A 24770-nucleotide genomic window follows, 5' to 3' on the forward strand; every position below is an offset into this window, starting at 1 on the left:
AGTTAACAGCTTGTCCTGATTGAATAAACAGAGGCGGTGAGAGCACGGAGGGATGAGAGAGATGAGAGGGTATATGTTTGATTAGCCTCTGAAGTGAGGGATGTGCCTTTAATCCCTTCTCTGACTAATCCCTCTCCTCTTGGAGGGTCCTCACTGCCTCCGGGCAAAACGGTTGTAAAGTGGAGCCAGTGGTCATACTGTTGGCCTCTTTTTTTTTTTTTGTACATGTGTCCATTCTTTTCATCCACTTCATTCTCTCCTTTCGATTGTATCATAGAGCTCATTGTTTTATATCAACCACAGGTTTTACCTGTTCAAGACGGATTTCATATACTGGAATTTTGTTTTCATAGGCAGCACAGTGGTGCAGTGGTCAGCACTGTCGCCTCACAGCAAGAAGGTTCCAGGTTCTAGCCCCGGCTCCAGCACAGGATCTTTCTGTGTGGAGTCTCCATGTTCCCCCTGTTACTGTGTGGGTTCTCTCTGGTACTCCAGCTTCCTCCCACAGTCCAAAGACATCAAGAGGGGACGAGGCTGATTGATACTCTAAATTGACCGTAGGTGTGACTGTGAGTGTGAATGGTTGTCTGTCTCTATGTGTTGGACCTGTGATGGACTGGTGACCTGTCCAGGGTGAACCCCGCCTCTCGCCCGTAGCCGCTGGGATAGGCTCCAGCCCCACCCACCACCCCTACGAACCTTAACGGGAATAAGCAGAAGAAAATGGATGGAAGGAAGGTATTTTGTTTTCGAAATGTCTTCTTTTCAGGAAAAAGGCCATTTGCTCAAAAGGTACAAAAACTGCAACAGAGCTTGCTTGTCTCCCTCCACTTCTATTTTCATGCTAATGTGAAACAGCGAGTGTGAGTGAGCCGGTTAAACTGAGTGCACCAGCTGGTCACGCACAGCCCTACAGGGAACAAGTGCCAAACATAAAGTTCTGGTCCGTTTTTGGACGAAATCAAAGCGTTTGTAGATTACTGAGCATACCGCTGGTTAAAGAAGACATGGATTATACTGGGCGCTTTGTTGGAGAGTTTACAAAGGGAGATTTTTGGGCACTTCGTAGCCATTCTGGAGTCACAAAGAAGTGAAGCAGGAGGGGGGAAAAAAAACACATTTTTGTGAGCTCCAGCGATATGAGTATCTGACAAGCAAAACAAAAACAAAACAAACCATTGGCTTTAATTTAGTTGGAGTCCAATACGCAGGAGTGAGGGATTAAACATTCAGGAGGGGGTGATAAAACCTGCAAATCCTAAAAATGGAAATAACTTCCATTTTGCAAGTGTGTAGTCCCCAACCAAAGATGTAGTCACAGAAAGACACAGATATCCTCTCTATTGATTAGGTTGAAGTGGAGGTATTGTACCTTTCTCTAGCTAACCCCCCGAGCAGAACACCATCACACACAGGCACAACCGTTAACATAGTTTTCTTCATTGTATTCTGCTTTTGTATTTTTCTTAGGCTTTATTCCTGTATGACACCTTTTTCAGTGTTAAAACTACGCCGTTTTACAGTGACATTTCAGAATCTTGGCTGGTGTTCATGGTTTCACTTTTTATTTTCTCCCCATCCTTTTATTCCAAAAAAAAAAAGGTTCATTGGAAGTGTTCTGCAGTATTCTCTTCAAACAATTCCCAAAACAGCAGGCTTTATTCTACATGGGAGGGAGGCAGCGGGATCGTCTTGTCGTCCATGAGCACAATGAAAACACTGAAGGGAAACCAACGCGGGTGCGTTTTGAGGAGCACCGCTACAATTAAAATTCTAATATCCAAACATGAATCAGTTCCAAACTCCCTCTGAATGTGTTATTTTCAGGGGGTGGCCAATGAGTAGATTGTCATTTAAAAAAAACAACCACACGTTAAAGTTGCTGCTTCCATTGGGGTTTCGATGTATTGTGGCAACCTCTGTTTAGAGACCAGGGGAACCAACGCTCTCAGCCCAATCACGAGTTGTAACAACTGCAAGGTTAACCAAGGAGGGCATTTATTGGGAACAAAAGAAAACCGAGGAAACTTCAACTGAAAAAAAACAGCAACTTCCAGGTTGTCTTTGAGCTCCATCAGCCTGGGCAGCAATCCTGGGTTGGTCTGCTGTGGTTCAGCTCAGAGGAGCACGTTATAGTGCCTGGAAGAAAAAAAAAAGCCAATGGAGGCTGGTCTCCTCCCTTTAATTCAGTGGCTGGCTCGTCTGGCTGATTCCCATCAGCCGGGGAGAGGGCAGGAGCCTCGGCTGATGGGCTGATTATCTGCAGGTGTGACTCCTGCTCCTGCCGGAGTGTTGCTGGCCGTGGCGCTGGACTGGGCTGGGCTTGCAAGCTCACTGGGGATGGCCTGTTAAAGGCTCTGGTTCGAGGGCCCGCTGAGGCTATGAGTATACCGACAAATAAGCAGTCACTGAGGTTACACCCGAGGTGACTGTGGAGCCGCCGCTGTCCCAAAGAAGCAAACAGGTACAACGATACAAAGTTAATAACAGCTACATCTTTGATTGTTGACCCTTCCTTCTGCGATGTAAAGCCCCAAAAAACTAACAAAAAAACCCACCGAGATGCTGGTTTAGATGTTCTGGTTGGTTTTCCACTTGACTGGAGCTAAATAATTTTGTTGATATTAACAGCTGTTGTTGGGTTCATAGAGGGTTGGCCTATTGTCCGTCCAGGGCTGTCACACAAAAGGTGGAAGTCCAATCTGTACTTGGAACAGAAGCCTTGGTGAAAATCAGCTGGAGATTTTACGATGAAGCAAATTAGAAGAGAGACAAATGAGGCAAAGCTGCTAATGCTAATTAATTCCTCGCCATCGGAAGTTGAAACCTCAGCTTGTCGCTTCACCCTGAATGCTGAGCTCCAGCTGCCAGTGCCTATTATGGGCTAACATGCCCGAGCATATCTTGTGATATGTAATATAATTCAGCCAGATGGATATCCTGCTGCATGCAGACAGACCGCTCTAATAGTTGAAGCAAGCCTCCACATTGACAGCGGCTGTCATAAAGGACCGCTTCCTGCATAATGTACACCAACTGCTCAGCTGGTGGTATCAATGTGTGATCAATATGCAATAAAAACTCATTATAACATTCCATGTTCTGTCATGGAAATTAATTCCGCAAGACATTTCAGTGATGTGTCACCCCGGATATAATTTCAGTCCATCCATGCAGGAACAAATTATTTAAAACCAGACATTGGAAATGGAGGCGAGAGAAAACGGAGAGGGAGAGATGTACAAAAACAGAGATGGTGAGAGGGAAAGGGAGGATGAAACCAACTCATCTGGAAGAGAGGAGACAGAAAGAGTCTATGACAGCCCAGCATAATGAGATTTGGTAGTCTGTCTGGCTTTCTATTCACCTGAAAGGAAATTAACATAAAAAAAGTCATTCTCCATTCCGCACACATCTTTTCAAACCATCATTGCATCACCCCTTGCAACTCTGTGTGATTTCATAATCTGGAAGATCAATCATCTGAGTGTTTCTTGTAAAATGGAGTCTTTCTATCTGGTTTGGAAGCTGTGAGCTGTGCGTGCGTGCGTGTGTGTGTGTATGTGCGTATGTGCGCGCGTGCGTGTGTGTTTTGAAATCAGATATTTCATTGAGTAAGCTTCATACCCCAGCAGGATGTTATTAGATGTTTTTGTCACAAATGTTATTTTGGATTTAATCTTTCTATTCATGTCGGGGTAATGATGTGAGAAATGCACTGTTTGAAAAAGAAACGTGAACTGTTTCAGGGTGTGAGGTCTCCTTCGCCTGTGTGTTTTGGTAAATAACAACCAGGATGCAACTTCTGAAAGCTGCTGGTGAATGCAAGTTTCCCCTCTCTCTGCAAGAGTTGACGTTTTCATGGTTTATTCCTTTTTCAAATAGGAATTTATTTCCTTTACATTTACTCATTCAAAATAAAAAATAAAGACCATGCTTTCATTTTTACTTTTTGAGTGTTAGCGATTTATATTAAACTACTGTGAAACTACTTTCAAGAAAATAGTGTGTGTCCTGCCAGCTGCGTTGTATAAATGGAGTCTTCTTTGCTTGTGAAATGTGAGGGAAACAATCTTCATGCATCATTACTCCAGAGCCATTACATCATTGTGCCATCAACATTTACTTCATGACACGCAAAACTGTTACAACTTGACTCCACGTGTTCAGATCTTCAGGAAATTTTCCACCCATCATGCCTGCTGATATATTATATATTTTATGGATCTGGTGCAACAGCGTGCAAAAATTCCTCAAATCCGTGTTCACCACGATCAGTATGCATGTGTGACATTGCAAGACCTACAAAAAACTCCATTGCTCTGATTTCAAACCAACAAGAAGGCCGCCATTTTGATTTTTTTTCTGTACTTTAACAAACTCAAGGGGCTTTTTCCGATCCTCTTATAATTTAAACCTTGTATACTTTATCTAAAGTTGCCAGGTTGTTTTTGTTTTTTTTGCTGCGTCACAGTATGTGTTTGAGGAGGCTGTTTTGTTTTTGTTTTTGTTTTTTTCTTCGGGTTATGACTGACGCACAGTCATAGCGCCACCTGGTGATGACAGGAAGTAAGTCACATGTAAAAAAAAGGAGAAAAAAAATCATCTGAATGACATCAAAATTGCACTGTGCCGTCTTCAGCTGATGTACAGCGACATATTCTCCAGCAAGTGCATCTTCTCTGGCACCACCTGGTGTAAACAGGAAGTTTGACTTTTGCACCACACAGAGGACGCGCTAGTCTGCTCCTTTATGCAAAATCCAAACTCTTTCACAACCTGAGTACAGAATAAAAAAACTTTGGGACGAGTTGTGTACTCAAAATCTTCCTCCCTTCCACTTGAAATATACTTAATTAGGCGATTTAGTCCAAAGGAGTGCTGAGGTGGAGCAGTTCACACACTTGGGAAATATAGTCTTGCATATTTCGCTTTTAACTAAACATATTAACATGTACTTAAAATATAGGTACTTTCTTTTGGGGGAGTTAAATACCAGCACACACAGGCAGACATGCTAAGTGCTGGTGGGGGTTGGATTTTACCCGATGCATTCATATGAAAATCTTGTGCTTTATTGATTGACTGGCTCTGCCTGCACATTCGCCTGTCTAACACTGAGCCATAGGAGACAGTCTGAGAGGAATCGGAGTATCGATCCGGTCTTTCAAATTCTTCTACATGACTCCTCGACGCTGAAGACGAGACTGAAACACGGGATTGATTTAGTGTTTGGATAGGCGCTGGGGGTCTCCTGTGTTTCTGGACTGTGCGTCTCTCAGTTTCCCTTTTTGATTACATGCGGCGCTGAAATAGCACATTGATTCAGATTACATTATCCCAATCATCTATTAAGCAGCTTTTGTCTGCAATTGCTCATGCTGACTCCATTGACTCGTGATCAATACTGTGGATAACTCATATTGTACAAATTTACTCCCTTTAATTGATGTAAATGACATGTAATCATTATTTTAGGCTGGGAAATCATCATAAACAAGAGCATGTAGAGAATCTATGTGGTGGTGTTGCAGATGGGATATTTCAGTGTTGTCAAAAAGCAGCGTAATACGGTTCTGTACGTGAGCATTTTGCAAAATAGGCTTGTTTTGTTATCCTCTTTTGATTATTTGCCACGCCATAGTGACTTGTGTCAAAAAGTTATTAAGATGAAAGGCTGTGTCGGTTTATGTGTGAGTCATGTGGATGTCAGTGTTTCCTTCTGAGTCAGATCTTTTGAATAGCTTGGCTAACTTTTCCAATTTATGACTAACTTTGCATTTACAAATCAGCTTTGTCGCATCCAATTTGTCAAGCCCTGGCCTTTCATTTGTTCGACATACTTTAACACATCCTCTCTGATTCTCCTTTTGCATCCGGACCCTCACCATCGTAACAAAAAGTACAATAAGCAATAGGTCCAAAGACATGGAGTGGTGTTAGGTCTGTATTTGTATTTGCACAGGAATTGTGAGCCTTGCAGGCAATTAATGCAGAAAAATAGTTCATGAGTGCACCGCAACACAAGAAAGGGTCCTTAATAGGTTGAATCACTGAGGACTTTTTAAAATCCCCCCCCCCCCATCTGTTTGATGATTAATCCTCATCAGCTCAATATGGAGGCAAACTTAGCACAGCAAACAATCGCAGCCCACTTTCACTTAAACGGCCATTGTCCAGAAGTGTTTTTAAAAAGATGAGCTCACGCCAGGAGTGTTCCTACCTGTCTCTCCCGTGGTTCTTATCCTTTGCTGATCTGCAAAACTGATCATTTTAGAGAGCTGGCCGTGGGGTGAGAATTATGTGGAAGTGCATAAATCACAACATGTATTTTTAGAAAAAGGCCCGTTAGACTGATGAATGGTGTTTGGCAAGGCCCTTCCTCTACTACTCTCTTCAGATATACAGTAGCACAGGAACCTCACCAGGCTGCTTTTCAACCACTTCATTCTATATTATTGTGTGTTCATGTGAAAACACACACACACACACACACGCACTGTGACTGAACATACTGTCATCCAGCATATAGTGCTCTAAGAAAAACCAAAGCAGATTTATTCTGTCTATGAATGGGAGTGGAGGGTGGCTTACTGCCATTGGAAAACTGCAGAGTGTATATGGCTCAGCTTTCTCTGCCCGGGGCGCCATTGCAATTGACTCATGTGTGGTTTGTTTACCTACACTGAACTGCTGCAGATTATCTGGCTGGTCTATGTCGTCTTCTATATCTGCTTTTGTGTATTTTTTTTTCACGGAGAGGAAAAGTTCATCTTATTCATCTTGTTGTGATGTTTCGCCTTGATGTAAAGGTAAAAGGCAAGGTATCTTTCACTGTAAAGGATCCCAAGCTGTCCTCTGGGCTTTTGAAGACTTTACACCATGAAACTTTGTTGAAAAAAAGTTGTTTGTCAAAACTTTGTGATATTACGCCTGAAACTGAAGTCCAAGTTTGTAACAAAACCATGGGTTTTGGTGACCTGCTGACGTGCCTTAGCGGCAACTATAGCCTTGAGCAACCATTAACAGGACAATTGTAAATGCTAAAATGCAGCACAAGTGGTGAGGAGTCAAACAGCTTAGCTGATATTAGCCAGCATATGTTGTATTAAACTAATATAATAGCCATTACTAACTAGAGTTTAGCAGCTAAACCAGTGTATGAACTGTAAAGGTGTGTTTTTCGCGCGTTAAGTTTACATGTAAAGTCTATAAAGAGAGGCGAATAGACGCAAATTTGCATGTATACTCACTGGGCAGTACGAATAATGCAAATTTTGTGCCATTCACGCCACGCGCAAGTTGAAAATATTCAGCTTGAGCGACAAATGCGCGTGACGTTGTGACAAGAGCCTATCAGCGCTGAGATTTCCCTTGCATCAATCAGCGGTCCTGGCACCTGTAGTTGGTGTCCATCCGTGATATCCTGGCACCGATCCTCACCGACAGGTCATCAAACTGGGGCCTCATCAGCCTGAAGTACCGCTGGAAACGGCCATTGTCCAGGCGCAGTTCCTGGAGAAAGTGGTGAAATTCCCCCAGCTGTGTGCTCCTCTGGATTATGCCATGGATCCAGGTATGGCGGCGTTTGGTTTTCTGCTGTATCTGGGACTTCCACAACAGGTACAAGCCAGCAATGACTGTAGCATCAGCTATGGTTGATGATAGGCAGAATGGTGGAAATAAATTCTCCTCGTGGGGGAAAGAGTTCGCACGAGTTACGAATAAAAACAAATGATCCAGTGGTCAAATTGGCATGAATACAGCTACACGAAAATTTGCATCGCGTTTGGTGAAACACACCTTAATACATTGAGCAGGATGGTACTTCATCACTTACAAATTAGCTACGTATTTGAAAGAGGTTATGGATGGTTCTCCTCTCATTAAATTTGCTCTCTTGCCCCGAGTCTCACATGTACTGTAAGCTAACATCAGCTATCATTAGCTTGCACCGGCCATATGAATCTAGTACGAGGATGCTAAACCAATGTCTGTGATATAAAGCAACGAAAATATTGTACTTAGCTAATTGCTTACAGTTTAACCCTAACCCTAACCAATTAGCTACACATCTTTAAGGACAAAATGTTGGTTTTCCTTTCAAAAAAGTAGCTCTCCTTTGCTTAAAACATGATGTTAAGTCAGATTAAAGTTAATTACCACTGAGTACAAAAAAGACATCGATTATGAAATGCAGTGGCAGAGCAATTAAAGTATATCTGAGATGTACAAACACAAAGCATAAAAATAACCAAAAAAAGAAGGTATGGTGTCACGCAAAGAAAACCCAACTTTATGCCAAAAGGCAAAGTTGTTCATAAATGTGTTACTTTTTGCAGTGCCTTTTCTCTGGTTTGTGTCCGTCAGTTTGCCCTCGACTACCTAAGAGAGAGACAAAAAGTGCCTTGAGGTATTTTGGCATCAATATTGTCCTTGATTCATTTTTAATTCTGTACAGGAGAGAAAAGGACCACTGCTTGTCCTCACCCAGCAGCTGTTGCACACCCACTGCTATAGTATTACACTCCTTTCTGCCGGAGCACCACCTCTCATGTAGTTTGTGGTCAGCAAAAGGCAGCCTCCAAAATTCATGCTGGGTCTCCACAGGATTCAAACCTGCTGCTGCTCACCTGTCCAAAATACTCCCCTCCTCCTCCTCCTGTTATACCCTTTTCACACTGAAAGACGTGTGTCAACGCGGGCTTTTGGACCCACATTTGCTCAGCATTTGGGCGCATTCAAGCTTCCAGAAGACCCGGTCTGAACTCCCACTGTGAGGGCGGCGAGCCTCATCGTATGTCATTGCGCTGACAACGTCATCATTTCACATAAACGTGCACCGGAAGACAGAGAGGTAAACAAACGACAACATGGTCATCGCCGAATCGAACGTTAGCGTTGTTAGTGTTGTCGTTGCATGCATTGCAATGTTGTCTCTTTTGCAAAGGTCATGTGAAACCCGAGACGACGCAGATTGCCTTTTTCACGCTGCAGGCGAGCCGAGCTGAGAAACACCCTGGTAGCTTGGCGAGACAGTCGACACAGGTCGAAATGCCGTGTCGACCCTTTCAGAGTGCCCAAAAACCTGTGTTGACCCGCTTTTTTGGTGCAGTGTGAAAGGGGCTTTGGACTGTTAATGTTAGCATAGAGGCAGCTAGCAGGTTTTAGCACAGTGCTACAGGCTCTGTAGCTAGGTGTCATTTTTGGACAATAAAGTTGTCAACATTACGAAGCATCATCCTCAAGTTCTCTTTTTCCTTTTGCCTATTTTAAACTTTAAGGCTTTTCTGCCCTTTTATTTTTTAAATTCTATTTTTACCTTGTTTTTTTTGTTTTTTTGTAATTTTTGGCTTCCCTGCTGACATTATTTGGACAGATGCACTTGAGGGGAAGAGGACATGATAACAGTCACTAGACTCTCTATAGTAATTTTGCAACCCTTTTATCCCTAATTGGGCCGGTCCAACATTAAGTGGGCCTCTGGTGCCTGCAGTGTCCCTTTTTATATTAAAATTTTTTGTCCCCATTTTTCTTATACAGTTGAATACAATTTTGAATATACTTTTACTTCTTTTTTACTTCTAAAAACACTAATGGTAAGTCATCATCACATTCCCAAACCAAGTTCAGCAAGTAATTTAAAGTTAAATGAACCAAACTTTAAAAAAAAAAAAAAAATCAGACCAGTCAGTGTGACAAATCAATTTTATCTTCACAAATTTCTTAGACAAAATTTGAGAAATTCATTGATTGATGAGCGCCGTTCTGAGACCGAATCTGGATCCAAAAATTTGCAATACTGGTGGTTACTCAGGCAATAAATAGGCGATGGCGAGGTCTGTTAAAGGAACTACCTCCAAGGCTGGAAATGAGACAGGAAATGAGATGAAACAATGAAAACATTACCAAGGAAATAGGGCGTGAACTATAAGTTGTTTTCCTCTCACAGCTTCCAGGTACAGTGATTTTATGGTATTAAATAAGTGGCTCATTGAATTTTTCATCGGACCGACAGTCTGCCTGTAACTGTGTGTTCCAGTGTATCCATGTCACATCTAATTCTATAGGGGCAGACCACAGCTTTAATTGACTTCAGGGTGTGCATGCAAGGTAGATTAGGATATGTGCATGTTTGTGTGTTAGTGTGTGTGTATAGACGCCTGCCTGTGAACAGGCACATTGGTGGGGCGTTAACATAGCTATTAATCTCACAGCTGGGGGCAAGCATTAGGGTTGTAAATGGAATTTGTATACTTTCATGTGCCTGCATGCATTTGCTCTTGTGTGTGTGTGTGTGTGTAGGGGGGTTGCATTAGTGTCTGTGGTGGGTACGAGTCGGGGCAATGTGAGATTTCACACCTCATGGGATGCTGGAGGTTTTGATATGCCACGTGCACCCTCTCCCATTTTAAGCACAAAAATATCTCCTGGGCATCCAGTCAGCTCTGAGTGGGTGTATCACTGGAGTGAAGGCTTCTACTGTGGGTGATATATGAAATATGTTTGGCCGTCACGGCACGAGCTTTAGCCAGCTAGTCCTGTCCACTATGGAACATCCAAGTCTTGTGATTATCCACGTGTGTGGCTATCCTGCACAAATATGACAGAATACGACACCTGGAAAAGAGCAATAAGTCCTAACAGAATCATAATTACCGCGTCTCTTTGGTGTGAGAGATTTACAAGTGTGGTGACTGCCACTGCGTGCAGGGTAAATAGAAAATAGGTCAGACTATGAAGGTTTTCACTGAGGGAGCATGCATGAGAAAAAAAAAAGGGATCTCACACACACACAAACACATTCATACATAAACACACCGTCCAGCTGTTGTGTTCCCTCAGCAAACCGACACCCCTCTAACTCGGCGTCTGACCTGGAATAAAATCCCCCTCATGTCTCCATCACCTCATGAGAGCTCCTAATGTACTGCCAAGGCTAATTCATTAAACTGAGATGGACAAAACATTTGGAACACCTCGCCGTAAAAAAAGAACAGTTTTTCCGCACGGATTGAATATAATATGGTCAAATAATCCCCATTAAGGGAAAAAAAAAAAAGATTGTAGGGATTTTTGTTTTATTTAGGTTAAGCTAATAAATTTGTGTTTTTTGTAGTTCTTTCTTTGTGTGTGTGTATACTTAGAGTTATAGAAAACAAATATATTCCTGCAAAGTGACATTATCCCCCAGCCCTGTTGACAGTGTATAATGGATTTTTGTTTTTGTCATTTTTCAGTGCTTTATCTAATAATATCTCCATTAATTCTGGTAGCAAGTAAAAAATATTACACACAAAAAACTAACTCTCGTTCACGGCAGCGCAGAACCTGCTTTAGCCGTCAGTCACCGTTTAGCTCCAAGCTAAATATACATGTCTGGCTCTTTCTGCATTCTGTAGACTAAGTAAACACAAAGGAGAGGGAAAAAACATCTTTGTGAGCTCAAGACAAGGATTTGGGAGTATTTGAAAGGCAAAAATCCCTTTTAGAGTATAGCTTTTAGGTAAATCAGTGACTGGTTAATTCCCTGAAGCGGCGAAGCTTTTCTTGAAACAGAAAGCAGAATGATTTCACCAAATCACCTGAAGTATCTTTCTCCTCGCGGCCAGTTTGCATTTTAAAACCTAGCTGGCATGAAGGTGAAGTAAAGAATGATCCTGCTTCCTCTCAGATAAAGACTTTGAGCGAGGAATGAACTTGACAGTTGGCGTTCGGAGAGCATTTTCTGCCGACACGTCCCACCTCGCCGGGGTCAGAGGAAGGAAGTGAGATGAAAGGAGAGGAGGAAAAAGAAGAGTGGATGTCGAGGCTTGGAACATAATTAGGAGTTAGGAGGACATAAAAGATGGTGCAGGGTTACTGCGTTTTTTTTCTTCTGGTGGAATAAAGTCTGCATGTTGCAGAAAAATACTGGGGGGGAAAAAGAAATAAATAGAAATAATAATAACTCAGCTTGATTTTATCAGTCTAAGCTGCTGGATTTCATTTTGTAAAAATTGATCTCACGCGGCTGGTCACAATACACTTTCCATCTTGTGTGTTGTGAGCGGTGCTGGAGCACAGAAATGTAATCCTCTTCCACTATAATACATTTATTCAATCCACTGCTAGTGGCTCAGATGACACTTCTGCTCTTATGAGCTCCCTCTTTGTCCCCCTGCTCTCCCCTCCATTTTTTTTTTTGTGTTTTGTTAGGGGAATAAGTCACCTGGTTATCTCACCTGTTAAAATGTGAGGTTTATGTGTCCCGCAGAGACTCACACGCACGCACACACACACACACACACACACTGCCATTTAACAGTAGATTGAGGGATAATGCTTCTGCCACTTTCTTCTGTCTTCTACTCAGACAGGGGAGGCAAGGAGAGGAGATAAGGAGGGAGTTAGGAAGTGAGTATAAGGCAAAGTACCCTTCCATGTCTGCAGTCACTCCTGTCTGCCAGAGCAAAGGACGTACAATGATCATGAAATTTTAAGTATGTGTGTGTGTGTGTGTGTGTGTGTGTGTGTGTGTGTGTGTGTGTGTGTATGCACCTGCGGGACATGTGAAAGCATGTGTTGGCACATTAGACCGCCTGTTGTTAAGATGAAGAGGACTTTGAGGACTGAATTAAATTCACAGAAATGAATCAGAAGGATGAGCATTTATAAATCGTGTGTGTGTGTGTGTGTGTGTGTGTGTGAGAGAGAGAGAGAGAGGGATGTGAGATATGATAGCCAATGCCAAAACAAAAAAGCCTTATGCCCCGTTCTCCTCAGCTTAGTAACAACAACATTAGTAACAATTAAAGTGTGGGTGTCTTTAAGTTTCTGCATTTTTGCCAAAGTGTTAGTGCATGTGTGTGTGTGTGTGTGTGTGTGTGTGTGTGTGTGTGTGTGTGTGTGTGTGTGTGTGTGTGAGAATGAGTGCGGATTAGCCTGCAGTGAGCCACTCGTTAGAAGAGCCCTCTGGCTAATGAATTCCGTTTAATGAAAAAGCTGATTTAATTGGGTTGCTCCCCAATCCTTTCATCAATAAGGACGCCTTGATAAAAGATAATTCCCCTTTTCTCTTTGCTTCATCTTCCCTCCTCATATTTCAAGCATGGTTTACCTCGTTGCTTTATCTCTTAATTTCCCTCCTTTTTTGCGTTCCTTCACTTTTTACCTTCCTGGCTGTGATTCTACAGTAGATTCTCTCTGCTCTCCCTGCCCCTCTAATTTATTTTCTCTGTGCGCTGCGTGTGAAATGCTAAATTAGAAGATGGGTAAAAGAGGGCCTTGCAGCAAGAGACATCAATAGCTTCCTTTTAATTCTGAGAACTCCCTCGCTCTCCCTTCCTCCCTCTCTCTCTCTCTACCTCCCCTCCTTCCCTTCTGTTGCTTCTTTCCCCTGCTATTAAAGCCAAATTGGCATGAAAGCTGCTGACCTCTCCCCTCACCTCCTCTCTATACTCAGCTTAAAGACGGAAGGAAACAAAAAGACTGATTTTATTTTATTAAATCCCAAAATACACTCTCTGCAGGTGTCGTTTTTCCTTTTGAAACTCATTTTTCATGTCTTATCAGTTGTAGGTGCCACCCTTGCAGTCTTGCCCTCTCAGTCTTGTGATTCCTGTCTGATTTTTTTTTTTTGCCTTTTTTTTTTGTTTTTTACATCTGCTGAGTATTTAATAAGACTGCAGCACCCACAAAACTCTTGGGGGGGGGCGCGCTTAACAAGCCATTCTTTTACCAATTCATTTTTCTATCTCAATGTCTTCCCTAACCTTGAGGGGCATTTTTTTTCTTTTGCCTTCACTCCCAACTGCTGTCTGTCTTTGTAAAATAGGAAAGATTTCTTTAGTCCCTAAACTTGGTGGGGACCTTCCTCGGTTTTAATTCCCGAAGGGCATACGAGAGTTGAGTGCACCTGTCATTCGCTTGTCCTCTCTTTTCACAACTTGGGATATGAATTATAAATACAGCCTTTCACTCTTTACCCCCCCCCCCCCCCACACACACACACACACACACACACAAAGACTCTGTGTTCCTTTTGGGTTATTCATATAGTGTTCATAGTAGCATTTGATCCATAGCGTATTTGCATTTCCTTTGTTCTCCCCTATTTCTTGTCACGCTTTCTCTTTTGGGCAACACACCATGAAAAGTTTTTGGACCAGCAACTTTTTCCATGAACTATTTATGATATGTTGTCACCTGTGTTGTTTTTTTCCTCAGGGCGATTAATTCAGTGAGAGCCATGATCCCACTTTCTGATTCCCCCTACTGATGTTTATGTGTGCGTGTTTGTGTGTGTGTGTGTGTGTGTGTGTGTGTGTGTGTTTGTGTGCGTGTTTGCGTTGTCTGTGTAAGTCTGGCGTGTCCCTCCGGGAGTATTTACACATTTTGTTTGAGCCTGTGATTATTTTGACTCGGTAGCTGTGTTAGACTCAGAGGAGCCGAGGCGCTAATATAATTGGCAATTAAATTAAGAAGGCAAGCTTTCCACACAACCCCCGGTGAGTTTAGAAGACGAGCTAAATGTAGAATGAACATATGACTGTCAGGGTTAGACCTTTACTGAGGAAACACATTTGTCACAGTCAAAGATATTGGTCACTCGCCAAGATATTTTTTTTCGTCTTGGTGCTTGAGTATAATGCATGGGAATTATGTGGTGGTTAGTTTGTTCATCAAAGCAATGATGAATAGCAGTAATGGGAATATAAAATATAATTGTATTAATTTACAAAACTAAAAAAAAAAAAAAACCTCAATGAATATAGAATATGAACACAGTATCATAAAAATAAATTAATACGTTTTCTTCTCAGCTGCCAAAAATTAGAAAGTAATCCATCAGGGCGGGGATCCATACCCGCTCTGGGTGCTTAATACTTATCACTATAATTAGAACGAATTATATCAGCAAATTCAATCAAAATATCCAGAGTTGCCAGCCAATTTTCAAAACTGCAACTTTTGCAGTGCCCAGGTAGTTCAGTGGCCTTTTGCCCTTCCTTGCAGCTCAGGAGTTGCTGGTTCAGTTGTCCTTGTGGCCTCCTTCATGGTCGACACAACTGGCCATGTCTGCAGATGGGAAGCTGAGTGAGGCTATGTGTCCTGGTTGCGGCGCCTGCTCGACTGGAGGGAGTAGCGGGATATTCCCACTTGCTCTCTCATTCAGTGAAATTCCTCACCGTCTGGAGAAAAGATGCATCCAGCTCAGAAACAGCTTGTTTAGGGTGAACTTATGAATATGAAGATAATCTGTAACATTGACGTTGGACAGGTTTTAAAACTACCTTTGATACAAATTCTCCTGATGCATCATAGAAACTGTTTGGAAAAGGGCACTTACAAAAAAGACTTGGCAGGTGAGTCGATGAGTCATCCATCGCCATCTTTCAAGGGATAACTTCAACCAATTACTCAAGGAACTGATGTAGAAGCAGAAGCCAGTCAGGAGAAGAGCAAAAAGAATATATTTTCATTTAAGAAAAGCCTTCAGTGCCATCTTTGCTTTTCTACCAGAGGAAATATGCTCAGGACCTATGGCTGATTTCCTCAGGACCCAGTCTCGCTGTCAACGCCTCAATGGACAATGACACTAATGCATAACTAAACCTGACAAGTTGGTTTCTTGTAACGATCTCGGAAAACCAGCTGCCTCACAACAATTTGGTCAGATTTAGAGGTGTGGGAGAGCCCATTCCTCAGCTGAGGCGACGTGACAACATTCAGGCACTTGGAGATCGAAGTCCTCGAGGCCAATCAGTGTAAAATAATGGCAGTTTCAACATGTTTAAATACAGCTGACTGTCAAATTTCATAGGTTCTTTGTTGGCCTGTGCTACAACCCTCCACCAAGTCGATCGAAGCGAAGTAAAATCTGGTCAACTGGACGTAAGTTTATCTTTTTCAAGATAAACTTACGTCCAGTTGACCAGATTTTACTTCGCTTCGATCTACGATGACCTGGATGAATGAGAACCTACACACACACCTCCACCAAGTCCTGCTGTCAGGACTGGGAGGAGTGGAACCAAGTTGTGGGGTCAGGATAAATGACCTCAGGTTAACCACAAAGGGTAGTAGCCGATATGTACAATCACGCCAGACAGGGGTACAAATGAAACTCTCAACAGACACACTATGACCTAACAACTGATGAGAAGGGGAGGAAAAACAAGTGATGAAGGACAACTCACGGCTGAGCCTGTAGAGGAAAACCTGAACTAGGGCGAAAAGGTCAGCCTGATCACTGATGAGGGGAGGAGGAAACAAGAGTAGGGACTTTGGTAAGCAGGGAAGAACCACAGGGGAATTCACACACTGCTGCAACTAAAACAAGAGGGTACTTTCTCTGGTTCTGGTGGAGAGACAATGAACCAGCACAAAATGCTTCAACCACACCTGGACCTGATTTTGGAAGTGAGACACGCCTTCTTCTCATCTCGGCTATCCACCCCACAGGGCACACCAGAACCAGTTGGGGTCATCAGTTCAGTATTTCAGTCGGTGTTGGGAAACCTCCAAAGGGTCACAACCTCATCTGTAGGTGGAATGGAATAGGAACCGAAAAGAATGACAACAAAGAAAGTGCCGCTAAATACATTTGTGTTCAGTTTTTGGAATTTGATTCAGTCGAGTTGTAAATTTTGACTCAAGCATTCTTTTTAAAGTCGTAGAAGATAAATATTTCCTTTTGAAATGGGAGAAAATGTGAAAGAAATGTTCAAATACCTTAAAATCGAGTAAACAGTTACCTTCCGACACCGGTGGAGTTTGCATTAGTATGTGAAACACTCCTCTCCCTCAACTTTCAAAATTATACTCTGCTCTGCCGATTACTGGGAGCCCAATGGGAGCGAGGTTTGTTTAGCTCTGCTCCAATGGGGGTGCATGTTGTTTGAAGGCCTGCCATTTCAATCAGGGTTGTTGTTCAGCTGTTGTTGTCTTCAGGGAACCTGGCCAGGCTCATAGCCAGGGGGACACACATGTTTCACCACAGCTGTAATTGGATTAGATTTTGTGTTTCCCTCTTTTTTGCCTACGTTTAATCAGAAGACTCAAGTGAAGGAAAGTAGAAAAGGCCAAGAGGAAGGGCCAGAGGACTGACAGAAAACCCAAAGTGAAGCTGCATGGTGATTAGTGTTTAGGGAAAAGTGGGCAAAGTTAATTAGTTTATAAGTATTTGTCAGTTTACAATTAGTTAGAGTCTTTCTCTCGGGGATGGAAACAGTTGTGTACAAGCTGCAAGGGATTTTATTTGAGACCAGTGTTTTCAACTTGTGCGCATGTGAGTATATCGGTTCAACAATGAGACAAAGGAAGTCGGGGGGGGGGGGGTTTGTGATGTACGCGGGTAGCTAACATCGATTATGACATGGCCTTCCTCTCAGGGGGAACCATGGTCAGGCCATTTGTTTGACAGGAAAAGAGAGGGGGAAGTCTATTAGCCTCGTGCTTTCATGGACTGATGACAAGCAGCTGCAGCCGCTGCTGCCCAACACACGCGCGCACACGCACACACACACACACACACACACACACACACACACAGAAAGATAGTGGGGGATGGGCGCTAAGAATGCTCCCAAACCCCCACAAGTGATTTGAAGGTCAAGATCTTTGTACGGCATCACATTTTATCTGAAAGAGAAGAGAGGAGGGCGTGAGACGCTGTGGCCAGCAAGGGTAGGCCTAATGGTTTACACCTTCTGTGTATTACTCGCAGTAGAAACGGCCAAGTCATGACATATTTTATTTCTTTTAGTTTTCCTGTTAATTTATAGTGTACTTTCATTACCAAATATTCTATCATTGTCATCCCCCTCCCGGAAAAAAATAGTTGTGATGTTGAGAGAATCTTGAGACCTGACTCAGTGAAAACTGTACACAGTCTTTGCACCAGAAAATCTAAACCGGCACTTCAGAATGATGAGCACAGACAGGTGGATAAAAGTGCAACAAGTCAACAGGCTGGCAGGAGCTTGAAGGAACGGAAAACGAAACAAAGACAGGAGAAGAGTAGAAAAAAACATCCTGGACGAAACAGGACGGAGACCCGACCATACAATAAAGAACAGGTGGTAAGTGAAGGTGAGGGCCCGGCAAAGAGCCGACTGGTGGGGGGAAGAGGAACAGATGAGGATCTTTCATTGTCATTGGTGCTTCCATGAGAGGTGGGTTTGCCACAGGAACTCATCACCAAGTTCATGGAGTGTTTCTGTCTAGTTTTGACATACATAAACATGAAAGAAGAAAAAACAGCATTTACTGACGCCACCGCATGGATCATGACGAATCCGTCAAACGTCATGAATACGCGACTTCCTCAGCAGATGTAGCGAAACGTATCATTTATGGTGGTGATGTTCATTCAGGCTCAGACCCTGGTGAATGGGCAGGCGCAAGAATTACAAAGAATTCTTTTTTATTTGCCATGACTATCCCGTCAGAAAACAAGTGGGTCACAAGTGGCGGCATGGTGGCGCACCAGTTAGCACTGACGCTTCACAGCAAGAAGGTTCTGGATTTGAAACTGACAGCCAACTGGAGTCTTCCTGTTTGGAGCTCTCCACGTGTCTGTGCGGGGTCTCTCTGGCTACTCCGGCTTCCTCTCTTAGACCAAAAAAAACATGCAAGTTTAGCTAAATTGCAGACTTTAATTTGCCTGTGAAAGTGGGCGTGAGAGGTTTTCTGTCTCTATCTGTGCACTGGCGACCTGTCCAGGCTGTACCTCACCCACTGACAGCTGGGTCAGGCTCCAGCCCCCTGCTACCCTCAACAAGACGGATGGATGGGAAAAGTGGACCCAAACAATGCCAGCAAAATGCCCCCAATAGCCACTTGATCCCCTCACTGCAGGGGTCAAGTACTTTGTTTTTCCCAATAATTTGTGACTCTGTGACTGAACATGCTAGTGAACCACACAATTATGAAGTATTGCCATCCATCAGCGGAACAGAGCACTCAAGTTTGGTAAAGCCTGAGTTCTGGACGATACTAAGAGCTTCTTGACCAATGGAAAGTTCCATCCCGCGCCTGCGGATTTAATGGTTGTGTTTGTAGACACACACCTTGAAATTTCACTGTGGCCCCCGTGCTGCCGGTCACGCTAATGTTTACAAGGAAAAGGTTTTCCTCAGGTTTTTGAGACATCTTTGCTCAGCTCCGTGAGTCAGCGCACAGACTAAAGAAACAAGTCCATCCCAAACCCCTTAACTCCCCAAGCAACTGTCAGTGACAGAAGTGAGATTGATTTTTATCCTCGGGGTGCAATTTGAGATTGAGGCATAAACATAGTAATTTTGATGCATTTCCTAAAGGTTATATTGTCTGAAAGGGAATAAAATAATGGATGAAACGGAGTGCCTCTCTTGAAGGCGGCCAGACTAAATTGCTGAGTCCTGTAAAGGGCTGTTAAAAGAAATTGAGAGATGATTTTACAGTCAAAGTGACAGACAAAATCCCTGTATTTAGTTATATAACGTAGCTCCCCCCACCCCCTCCACTTTAAATCACAGTAGAAAAAAACGTACGTGATGTGAAATCTTACTTGAGGTTGATCAGCCTGTACTTCCTGCAAAAAGGAATGCTGAACAATTAGTATGGTAAATAATTGTGATGCAGGAGAAGAAAAGAGAAAGTCATTAAGAAGAAGCCATGCAGCCATGTTGTTTTTTTACAGGATACCCCTGGGCGTTTTAGGGGGACTTTTTTGTCGTTATTTTGAAATTTCACACAAGATTTTCACCCTTTTCTGTTTTGTTTTTGTTTGTTTTTTTAATTTGTTTTTGTTTTTGGAAATGTGTACATAAATTTTGAGAAGAAATCACGCAAATGTTGGATGACAATATGCCTGTTGGATGGAACATTTATTCAAGGGCGTTCGGACAAAGACGCCATAATAGGACATACAATCTTAATCACACAGCATCTTCATTCCAGGGCCAATATGATAATACAGCAACTTTTGACTTTGCATTTCTATTCAGGTCGTCTGTTTGTTCATCAGCCTTCAAATCAACAGGTCACAGTGACATCAAAGAGGAATGATTTTGGTGGTGTTTTAGTTTTTTTATCCCCACAGAGCAATCTCATATCCAATTGATCAAAAAAGATGATGCGTGTGTATTCCGGATAATCTGCTTTTTAGAGGGAGGGAGAGAGAGAGAGAGATGGGAAAAATGAGTTTTTCTCCAGATGGAGTGAGTCACCGTGACACACCATGCACACACACACTCACAGAGAACAGAGCCATGCAGAAGCTATTGTCCTAACACCTGTGTGTGTGTGTGTGTGTGTGTGTGTGTGCGTGCGCGTGCGTGCGTGTGCACACGTGCAGCAGAGACGGAGTGAGGAATTTAGAATATTGTGAATGCAAAGCCTAGATAATGGTGTGCTCTGAGGTAGAGTGGCTGTCTGGTAACGTAAGGGTCGCCAGCTCGATCCCTGCTTCCCCTTGAGACCCGTATTGACATGTCCTGGAGCGAGATACTGAATCCATCAGTTGCTCCAGATGAGTCAGTTTGCAGTCTGTGGTGTGTTTGTGAATGAGGCCACAATATAAAGCACTTTAAGTACTGCTCAGATAGAAAGGCGCTATATAAATACAGTCCATTTACCATATAGATAAACCACATTCACACATTCTCCTCAGGGAAGTAAATATTTGCCTCCCACATGCGTGTGTGTGTGTGTGTGTGTGTGTGTGTGTGTGTGTGTGTGTGTGTGTGTGTGTGTGTGTGTGTGTGTTGGGCAGCAGCAGCTCCATAAAGGGCTTGAAATTCATATGTTGTCGGCATGTCATAGAATGCTCTTCCCAGCAATACTATACTATCCATTCATTCACTTCATATTCTACACAAACACACACACACACACACACACACACACACACACACACACACACATGCAGAAATACAACAATCCCTTCAGTCATATCACTGAAACGTACCTCTCTTTGACTGTGGAAAGAGAAATACGATGGGAGGTAAAAAATAAATAAATAAAACCACCTGCTCTGTGTGTGCGACCTCACAAGTCAACGCCTCCTTATCTCTCCATTGATTGGCTGCTGGATTAGCCTCCCGCTTTGACCAGCGTGCCATATCGATGAGCTGCCATTCAGAGTCAAGAGAGCCTTCCAAGCCAATGAAAAGAACTCAATGGACTCAGGGCTGGTGGGGAAGGTGCGCGCACGCGTCTGTGTGTGTGGGTGTGTGTTGAGGGGTGGGTTGAACCTGGAGCAGGTCTTTTGGCCGTTACGTCGTTTTCAGGCTCATTTTGACGTTAATATAGTTTAAGTTATTGCTTCCTGTATCATCACTCTGTATATTATCACTCTGTTGCACCCAGAAAATTGGCAATTACATCCTGTGTGACCTTCAGAAACGGGAGTAATTCAATATCTTCACCTGAGTGTAAACTGCCAGTGAATCCAAACAATATTCTAAACAATTCCATTAGTGTGGAAAGGGTGGAATAACTTTAAGCGTGCATGTCCCATCGCATCAGGTCTACAACGACCCTGACGTTGGTTAGGGGTCAGCTTTTTGACTTTTTAGACAAATCAGAGTCTAAGAAATGTTACTTCCAATAATAGACTTGCCTACGATTCCGAATGATCAAATTAAAGTTGGTATTTTGCCTCCAAAAGAGAGATATTATGAAATGAAGGCTATGATACAGTGTAAAGTGTTGAATTACGAGACAGACAGGGGCTCTGAAAGAATATGAGGAGGCTTAAACGAGAAAACCCTTGTGACTTTTGGTGATTGGCAGGTGCAAAAGTGATAAAACTGCTATGAAAAGTTAAATTAAATATTAAAGGTCAGCTTGTGCTATGGACTTTTTGATATTACAGGACTTGTATGGTTTCATCTATTTATTCAAAGGTGAATTTTATAATGGATACAGCAGTATGACCTCCACCAAGGAGAGCTGATTTTCTATTTGTGGGATTAATTAAAAAGCGGAGGATGGATTTGGATGAAACGCGTTAGTATGATAGAATTTAGGTTGAGGGACAGTTTCAAACATTCTGGAATTCATCTGGAACTGCGATCACGTCTTGGAAGAGCGTAGGTGTGCAAGTTAGACGCCCTCGCAGCGATGGTGGTTGGAGTCTATTCACCGCGCATGAACAAGGTTGGAAGGTTTCACATTTTTTGAGCCCCCCCCCCCCCCAAAAAAATCAGGATAAGACAAATTGAAGCTACTTGAAAAGTAGTCCGCAACGTTCCGTGAGTTTACACCGGCGCACGAGACACCATACTGTACGCTGTATGGTTTCCACAGCAACGACTGCTCTTCATGAATGAGAGCAGCAGCATCACTTCTTCGACCCATGGAGCTCGTACACATTCATGTCAAGAACTTGTCACAGGAGGTCTCATCTCTTTGGCCAGTGCTTTCAGTCTAATCCAAGAGCTCTTTCACTGTCTAGAGGAGCTGATGACACCTTTAACAAGCGGCGAACGTGCTAACGAGACAGGATCTCACCAGGGGAACTGATGATGATCCGTCCTCGCTTCAAACGACCTGTAGACAATGAGACTCAGGTTAAGGGGAGCCTGCTGAAGCTCTCCTTGTGAATGTTTTCGTCTTGTTTGTGAATTTTTGGTCAAAAGTCCTCTGGGAATAAATGTAAGTCTCTGTAATACCTCAAAAAGGAGCAGACCAGTGTGTGTGTGTCTCGCATTCATATAACCAACAGATGTTTGCTACTTCCTGTGGTATGTCACAAATATAGAATACACATTTCAGCATGTGTGTGTGTGTGTGTGTGTGTGTGTGTGTGTGTGTGTGTGTGTGTGTGAGTGAGTGAGTGTGCGTATTTTTATACAGATGTGTTCATGTTATCAGCTCCTTCCAATCAGCGGTGTGTATTTACGGGTTCTGACTTACCCCGGATTCACGCCAGGGTTGTCAGGCCTCTCCTGCGCGTCGCCGCTGCTGCCAGTCTGGAGGTAGAGATAAAGTTGTGGCCAGGAGGAGAGAAAGCAGGCTGCATCTCCCTCTCTCCACTTAATCCTCCCTCTCTCCTTCTCACTATCTCTCCCCTCGCTTGCCTCCTCAGACCTGTGTCCTTCAATACATCTCTCATCACCACCCCAACCCCCACCTGTTTTTTTCTTTCGTCCTGCTGCACACCCCTTCTGCCCTACCTTCTTACATTTTATTTTTATTTCTCTTTCCATCTGCCCAGCCAAAGCTATTCGACATGTACAGCCTCCCAAATGCTTCCGTCTTTCCTTCCCTGTTTTCATCTCTGCATTGGGATTCAGTTTACATGGGAAATTAACAGATTACCATCTATAAAATGGGATGGCGATGATTGGGGACCAATTTTGATTTTTTTTTTTGGATCATTATTGTTGTGTGCGACAAAATAAAAGTGTACCGTACAGCAGAAAAAAAATGCAATGGATGAAAATGTTTTGCAAAAATACGAACGTTTCTTCTTTCTTATTAACTAAAAGCCTCTTTTGTCCTCCACATCGTCCTTTTAGTGAGTTCCAAACATGACCTGGACTTTTAGTCTCACTGACCTCAGACCAGAGATTATCTGCACTGAGATGTCTTGTACCTCAAAAATTCCTTCAGCGCTATCGTAATGTCATTATTAAAGAATGCAAATGAAAAGTTCTTTTCGTAAAGATCACTTTTAAGAACCTTAATCAATACCTCTTCAGAAAAAGATGGTGCATGAATGGCCCTTGACTTTAATTGGGATACCCTCGGAGACGGAGGGCGGGAGACCATTGAAGGTATCAGTACTTGATGAGGAAGTAATGTGCAGGTTTTAGGGATACAAACCGGGTCATCTCTCTGTTAACCTGTTAAAACCACACTGTCAATCCTTCAACTAAAAGCGACAGAAGATAGCATTTCAGCTGTCACAGACACTTCTCTTGAAATGCATTCATTGCTATGCTAACGAGGGAAATAGCCACTGCGTTTTTGCCTGTGAGGAACATATTCTCAAGCATGCCATTAGTGTTTAGATTGATTTTCTAGCTGTCAGCCATTAGTCTTTATTTATTCACCACAATGAAAATCAACTCGCAGAGTAATCCATCACATTGTGTTTGCTTTTTGTTTTGTGATGTGGTGGTTTTTCCTCCTAAGTTTATTGAATTTTTTTTGTACCATAGCTGGTACGTTTAAGGAAGCTTGAGAGCAAGATAGATGTCACTGGGTGTGTCACTCCTCTCAGCATCAGCCAATGTAGTAAAGATACAGGGTTTTTTGCTCACGAACACTGCATGGAGGGGCAAATTTAAAGGGATAGTTCAGATCGTTTGGGGTGCATGAGTTGAACTTGCCTGCAGCCGATATATATATATATATATATATATAGAGAGAGAGAGAGAGAGAGAGAGAGAGAGGGAGAGAGAGATACATATCAGTTTATTTGTATTTTATCATTCCTGTATTTGTAACATTGACTATGCTTGACTTTTTTTTTTTGTCAGGCTTCACTTTCATTGAATTACACATTGTTAAAAAAAAAAGGGACTACCTTGGTATTACTGCACTACAGTACTTTTCCATTCAGAAATGCAGTGTGCATCTACTAAAGGTCAGACCTTTACAATAGACAATGTATTCTCATGAAATGTTTGCAAGATTTCTTACAAAAAAGTTTTGGTACAGTGGATTTTCTGCATATTCCTCTGAGTTTTCGACAAAAGGCAGCGTTGTTCGCGACATCCTACATAGTGCACTTTCTTCCAATATAGCAGTCACCTTATACACTCTACATATCTACTGTAATTTATGTTTTT

General features: G+C 42.8%; 1 protein-coding gene across 9 annotated transcripts in view; it reads left to right on the forward strand.

The window, feature by feature from the left end:
• adgrb2 (adhesion G protein-coupled receptor B2) overlaps nucleotides 1-24770 on the forward strand; it is a 243011-nt gene that overhangs the window by 30619 nt on the left and 187622 nt on the right. The gene's annotated exons all lie outside the window — the stretch shown is intronic.

This window comes from Aulostomus chinensis, chromosome 22, assembly GCF_037954235.1.
Source record: "Aulostomus chinensis isolate RoL2024-O1b breed Wild chromosome 22, RoL_Achi_v1.0, whole genome shotgun sequence".
NCBI classification, from domain to species: Eukaryota; Metazoa; Chordata; class Actinopteri; order Syngnathiformes; family Aulostomidae; genus Aulostomus; species Aulostomus chinensis.